The 6,704-nt window shown below is 39.7% G+C and overlaps 1 protein-coding gene across 2 annotated transcripts in view; it reads right to left on the bottom strand.

Moving 5' to 3' along the window:
* The window catches only part of Fam169a (family with sequence similarity 169 member A), a 78,768-nt gene that overhangs the window by 64,289 nt on the left and 7,775 nt on the right, over positions 1 to 6,704 (bottom strand). For both annotated transcript variants that reach the window (XM_023703660.1, XM_004643486.2), the window contains exon 2: positions 2,559 to 2,668. The gene's annotated coding sequence lies outside the window, so the exon portion shown is untranslated. The remainder of the gene's footprint in view (positions 1 to 2,558; positions 2,669 to 6,704) is intronic.

The raw sequence follows: 6,704 nt of genomic DNA on the forward strand, positions 1-6,704 counted from the left end.
TTAAAAAAAAAAAAAATTCCTACCATCATTTAAATGTTCACACAAATACAACCTAAAAGCACCCAAATCACTAGCAGACTGTTTACGTGCAGCAAATGCTGCATGTGGAGTAGGGCTGCTCTCACAGGGAGACTCCTGTCATGGCCAGCAGACAGTGACTGCAGCATGAAACAACTTCCCTTCAGGCCTAAAACTTGCAGACTAAAAAACAATGTTTTTATTGTGCGTCAAAGGTCTGTTTTTTTAATATACAAAATTTTTACACAAATACAAACCAATCCTGTTTCCCTGAGACTACTTTGGTATCTTCAAATCTACACACAAAAAGAGCACTAAGAAATAAACAGAGGTTGTGACTTCTAAACACAGTTTTAAAACAACTATAATTGCCAGGAATGTGAGCCCATGTCTGTAATTCCAGCACACAGAAGGCTGATGCTGGAGGATCACCAGGAGTTCCAGGCCAGCTTGGGTCTGGGCTACATAGTCAGCTCAAGGCAGGTCTAAGCTACAGAGATCCTGTCTCAATAGGAAAAAAAAAAAAAAAAAAAAAAAAGTAAATAAAAACACTACATTCGTCATCATCCTTAATATGAAAAAATTAGAAATTATCTAAATTCATTTTAAATAACAACGAAAAGAAAAAAAAAGATCCAGGAGTGTCTGTAATCCTAGTACTTGCAAAGCTGAGGAAGGAGGATCGTTAGAGACCAGGCCAGGCTACAAAAGTGACCTCAAGGCCAGCCTGAACTGTACAGCAAAAGACCCTTTCTCAAAAAGAAATTTTAAAAAAAACAATGCAAGAACTAGAAGTAATCAGCAGTAGTAGTAGTAATTACTGAAGTGTCCTTATGCTAGGTTTTGAAATATAACAGGCATTTCTATTAGTCTCTTTCATGGGGCAAGCAACAAAGCTTTGGAGTTTATAAAGAGACCTGGCCACATCATGCTAATAGCGGAGCCAGAAGAACTTGGCAATTAGCTATTCCCCCCAGCATAATTATTTTTACTCAACATGCAAAATCAAATATCACCAAATTCTATCAGTTATACAAAGTGTATGTCTATAAAATAACCCATTCTTCACCATCTATTCCCATTATTGTACCAGAAAGAGTGCTGGAAGGGGACTTCTGTGACCCTGATTGCTGGGTCAGCTCCTACCCTCAATGTGGAGGCAAGTACTGTACTTCTCTTCAGGCTTCAGTTGCCCACTGGTAACCTGATAAAATTGGACAGGATAATCCCAAAGACTTTTTTACCTCCAACTGCTTTTAATGAGTTTTTCAAAGTCCCTAAGGCTATATATCTACTAGCTTTATGATGCTTCTGCTCCAGTTTATAGAGACGCAAGGGAAAGGATAAGAGATACAGGCTGCTAACATAAATCCTTCAATTCTTCCTCTTTTTTGTTTTTAAGCTTCTGTTCTATGTTATGTAAGTGAAAAGCTGTCAGATCAAATTCTGTCATGTATTTTACGCTCTGTCCATGAGATAAACCAAAAAGCCTAACTAGATTCTACATGACTGAGAAAGTTTAATGTAGCCTCAAGCCAAATCATCAAAATATTGTCACAGAATGGAATGAAGTGTAAACTGTCCAAATTAATTTATGAATTAAGTAAATGGTATGCTCATTAATTCTGGCTAACCTAGATAAAAACAAGGTGACTCTTACATAAGAGTGTGAAACTATCCAATGAACATGATTAATTTAAATAAAAAAAAAACCAGCTTGATGATATCCATCTTTTAATGATTTCACTCCTTTTCCCTCAGGGAATTACACAACTATGTATTTGAAAGAATAAATATGCCATTAAAAATTTGAGGAGCAAAAAAAATAAAATAAAATAAAATAAAAAATAAATAAATAAAATAAAATAAAATAAAATAAAAAATAAATAAAAATTTGAGGGGCTGAGACTATAGCTTGGTGGCACAGCACCTGCCTAGCAAGCACAAGGTCCTGAGTTCAATTTCCCATACCAAAAAATGAAAAAAGAAAAAAAAAAATGAAAATGGAGTTGGCAAACAAATTTTTCTTTTTTACAAATTTCTATCACTGTGATTTTTCCTATTTATTGTTGATTACTGGTTGTCAGTTCTACTCTAAAAAGAGGGGAACATGTTTAGATGTTCAGTTCCTAAATTACTGCAGGCTTACCATACATTACTATAACTGGAGGGCTTAAGAGGGAAGAGACAATTTCACAACTGAAAGAATTCTCTGAGAAACATAATTATCTCAACTTATCCAAGTCACAATACTACATCTTAGGACTGCTGCTACAAGAGGCAGAACAAGTTTGGTGTCCTGGCAACCACATCCAGCAATGCTTTCAACCCTTTCCACAGAAAGCCTGTTTGTTTCTAAACCTTATTATGATTTTTCTCCCTCAATTCCTCTTTTTTCTCACTACCATCATTTCCTTCCCTAACACCAGCCCTGCATTATATCAACTCAACTGATCTCTTTATCTTAGTACTTACTTGTTACTCTGCCAGAGTCCTGCCCCACACAAGGTCCTAAATCCTAGGCTCATCCAACTACTCACCTCCACTCTGCTGAGATGTTGAATATGACAAAAATGAAATAACTCAACAGACTGCTGTAACCATCCAAATCTCCAGTGGCCACAACACTCTGGCAATCCCTCTTCAGCCTCTGTGAAAAAAGGAAGGTTTAATTACATATGGATAAGGACTCTACAGTCTGCAGGCAATGGACAAGAAGGTAAACATGATTCGTACCTGTTGCCTCTTCTTTAAAGCAGAAAGAAAACCTATTTTTTAAAGTAACACTAATCCAATAGTTCACCATCTACCAAGCGCTATTATATAAACACATCACCTAAATTTCCTTAAGTCACGGTTACTGCAAACCCACGAGGTGGATTAATTTTTTCTCTTGGCAGATGAGTGTCTCAGTTACTCTTCTCTCACTGCTGGGACAAATACCCAAAACTCAAAATGAAGGAAGGAAAGGTTAGCGCAGTTACTGAAGGCTTCAGTCCATACTCAACTGGCTCCAAAGCAGAGCAGCACACACAGAGCAACCGTTCAAGGTGGAGGCAGAGCACAAAAGGAGTGTCAGAAGCACAGGCAGTTACTAGCCTCTCCTCCTTACATTGTAATGCAAATTACATGCCTCCGGGCAACTGCGGCATCCACACCCACAATAATCAATCACAAACTCCAGAAGCCTCAGGACTACCAGAGAGGCACTGGAGACTACCAGAGGCTTTGGCGGGGACACCTATACACAAACTATAACAACGAGGAAACTTAAGAAACAAGGCAGCTGTGTAATGCTTCCAGGCACACAACTAGTAAACAGCAAAGTAGCCTTTGACTCCAATGTCTACTCTTTCAATCACCACCGCTTGACCTGAAGTATGACCTCTTAGAACAAGATGGCTCAACACTTATTATTTACAAGGGAAGTCCTAAGAATATTCTTTCTTACAAAAGGTTTGATTCAGCCTTCATGTCCAAATGAGCTCCCAGATAAAAGCTCATTCAAATATGAAGGCACCTGGCATCTAGTTTGCCAACTCAGTCAGATGATGTAGGGCTCTGCAGGTGTGAAGGTCATGTAAGACACTGGTTAGGGATAGGTGCTCATAAGCCAAATAAATGGAATTACCAATTGGGTAACCATGGGCAGATTATTCGAACATGCAGAGGAAAAAGATCTAACAGTTAAGGAATACACTGTGACTAACTGCTAAATATATATTAAAATGTTCATATTTGTGCTAGGTATAGGAACATGTGTGCCTGTATTCTCAACTAATGAGAGACTGAGTCAGAAGGATCTCTTGAGCCAAAGGGTCTGAATCCATCATGGGCAACAAAGCAAGATCCTATCAAAACAAAAACAAAAACCTTGTATCAAAAAATAGACTGGGATAGGGCTGGGGAGATGGCTCAGAATAAGCGCTTGCCTGGCAAGCGCAGGGCCCTGAGTTCAATCCCCAGTACTGCCAAAAAAAAAAAAAAAAAAGCAAAAAATAAAAAATAAAGACTGGGTAGATAGTTGGGTGGTCTAAGTGCCTGCCTGGCAAGTGAAAGGACTTGAGTTCGATTCCAGGTACCACATGCTATGCCAGCCTCGGCCATTCCAGTCCCGAAACCAGATGTGATAGCACTCACCTGGAATCCCAGTGCTAGGGAGGCTAATACAGGAGGATCACTACAAATCTAGAGCTGTGTAGGGAGACCCTGTATCAAATAAATAAACAGAATAGTGGTGGTGTATGCCTATAACCTCGACACCCAGTAAGCTGAGGCCAGAAGACCACCACAAGTTTGAGGCCAGCCTGGGCTATATAGTGAATTCAAGGTCAGTCTGAACTACATAGAGAGATGTTTTTTAAAAAATATTTTTTTAAAAAGAAACTCAGAAGCAAATTATAATCAATATGACCCAGGACTCACAAGAGTTTTCTTGGCCGGGGAGATGGATCAGTAGAATAAGCACTTCCCTGGCAAGTGCAAGGGCCTGAGTTCAATCCCCGGTTCCACAAAAAAAAAAAAAAAAAAAAAAAAAGTTTTCTTGTTTTTGTTTTTTAATGTATTTGGCTGTTGCAGGGTCTCACTATGCAGGTCAGACTCATGGTAATACTCCTGCTTTCAGCCTTCCCAGAGCTGGGAGTACAGGCCTACACACCACTATGCCCAGACTCTGATGGGCTCAGCCTGGCCTGGAGGCAGGGCTGGGAGGCATGTGGTGCTGGGGATTGAAATGTGGTCCCTAAGCAGGTGCTTTAGTCCACTAACCTATCTTGCTCCCCCCACCTTTTTTGAGAGAGGGTTTCACTATGCAATTCAGGCCGATCCTGAACTCACTATTTAGTCCACACTGGCCTCTAACTTGCAGTCATCCTTGTATCTTAGCCTCCCAAGTGCTGGGATTACAGGTGTGCACCACCACACCCAGCCAATACTCTTACAGATAAAAAATGTAATGATTAAAAAATTAAATTAAAACAAGCAAATAAGCAAAAGGTATAATAGATAATTCATGAAATATGTTCTTTGGTGGGGGGCAGAACTGGGGATTGAACTCAGGCCCTGTCAAGAGCTTATTCTACTGAGCTATCTCTCTGGCCCATAATTCATGAAACAGGAAAGATAAAAAGTTCTCGGTGCCTGTATTTATTTTTTTTTAATTATCCTGAATATATGTATTTTTAAATTAACTTAAAGTGGACATCGTCACATATGCCTCACTGGGAAGCTAAGGAAATAGAATCACAAACTCAAGCCCAGCCTGGGCAATTTAGTGACTTAACAAGACCCTTTCCCAAAATATAAAAGAATATATGTTGGGGCTGGAGCTCAGTGCACAGGCCCTGGGTTCAATCCCAGTACAACAAAAAAATTTAATTTACAGATAATATCAGCGTATACATTTATATAGCAAAGTTTGGAAGGACAAACAAGGATAGCACTATTTATCAACAGCAATTGTGCCTGGTGTGAGAAGAAGGGCCTCAAGGGAGAAGACATAGAAGAGAAAAAGAGAGTGAGTTCCAGCCCAGGCACCCTCCCTCCAGCAGCTAGCTGGCTTTGCACAGCAGGCTCCCACAGATGTACCACACAGGCAAAACAGAGGTGACATGACTGCCCCTGACCTCCAAGATAGGCAAAATGTGAATTTTGATGGTTCTACCCCGGAGCAAAAAAGTAGAGTTCGGGGCTGGTGAGATGGCTCAGTGGTCTAAAGCACCTACTTGGAGCAAGCTTAGCAAAGCACAGGGACCACGGTTCAATCCCCCAGCACCACATGCCAGCCAGCCCCGCCCCCTGGTGGGCTGAGCTGGCCACACGCACGCACACACACACACACAAATAAATAAATAAAATAAATAAATTTAAAAAAAGAAAAACCAGTCTTAAAAAAAAAAAAAAAAGTAGAGTTCATAAGGCTAAAATGAGATTCATAAAGTCTTACAAGGTACTGAACAATCAGAACACAAAATAAATAGTAGGGGCTGGGGAGATGGCTCACTGGTATAAGCATTTCCCTGGCAAGTGCAAGGGCCTGAGTTCAATCCCTGGTTCTGCAAAAAAAAAAGAATGCTTCTTCACCCTTCAGATAGATTCACAAAAGCCTAACTATAAATTAATAAATATTCTTAAAACAGAAAAAGAAACTTGCAAACACACAACTGCATGGAATTTCCCAGCCAGTCCCAGCAGCTGCCCTGGTCACTGATTCTCTACAAACTGAAAACAGGGTAATTGAGGCCCACAAGCTTCTAAAGATCTAAGGTCCTTCTTAAATACTAGAGCAAGCATTGCTCTTAACCTTTGTCACTGAATTTGAATCTTCTTTCTAAACTGCACAGAATGATGCATGATTTTTAAAGTAAATATATCATACTTTTATGAAATAAATAAGAGAAAGAAATAAACGGGCTCGGACCCTAATACATACTGTGCCACAGTAAAGAAATCCACATATCTGCCTTTAGGACACACAACAGTAGTATGTCATGGCCCAGATTAACAAGCACTATTTATAATCTCAAGGTAGCAATTTATTCAAAAAAAAAACAAAAAAAAAAAAAACACTGCTTACTGGATAGACCATAAAATTTCATTCATTTCAAAATTGAGGAGGCCGGGGAGATGGCTCAGTGGAATAAGTGCTTCTCTGGCAAGTGCAGGGGCCTGAGTTCAATCCCCGGTTC

The sequence above is a fragment of the Octodon degus genome, unplaced genomic scaffold (genome assembly GCF_000260255.1).
Source record: "Octodon degus isolate 3935 unplaced genomic scaffold, OctDeg1.0 scaffold00177, whole genome shotgun sequence".
Classification (NCBI taxonomy): domain Eukaryota; kingdom Metazoa; phylum Chordata; class Mammalia; order Rodentia; family Octodontidae; genus Octodon; species Octodon degus.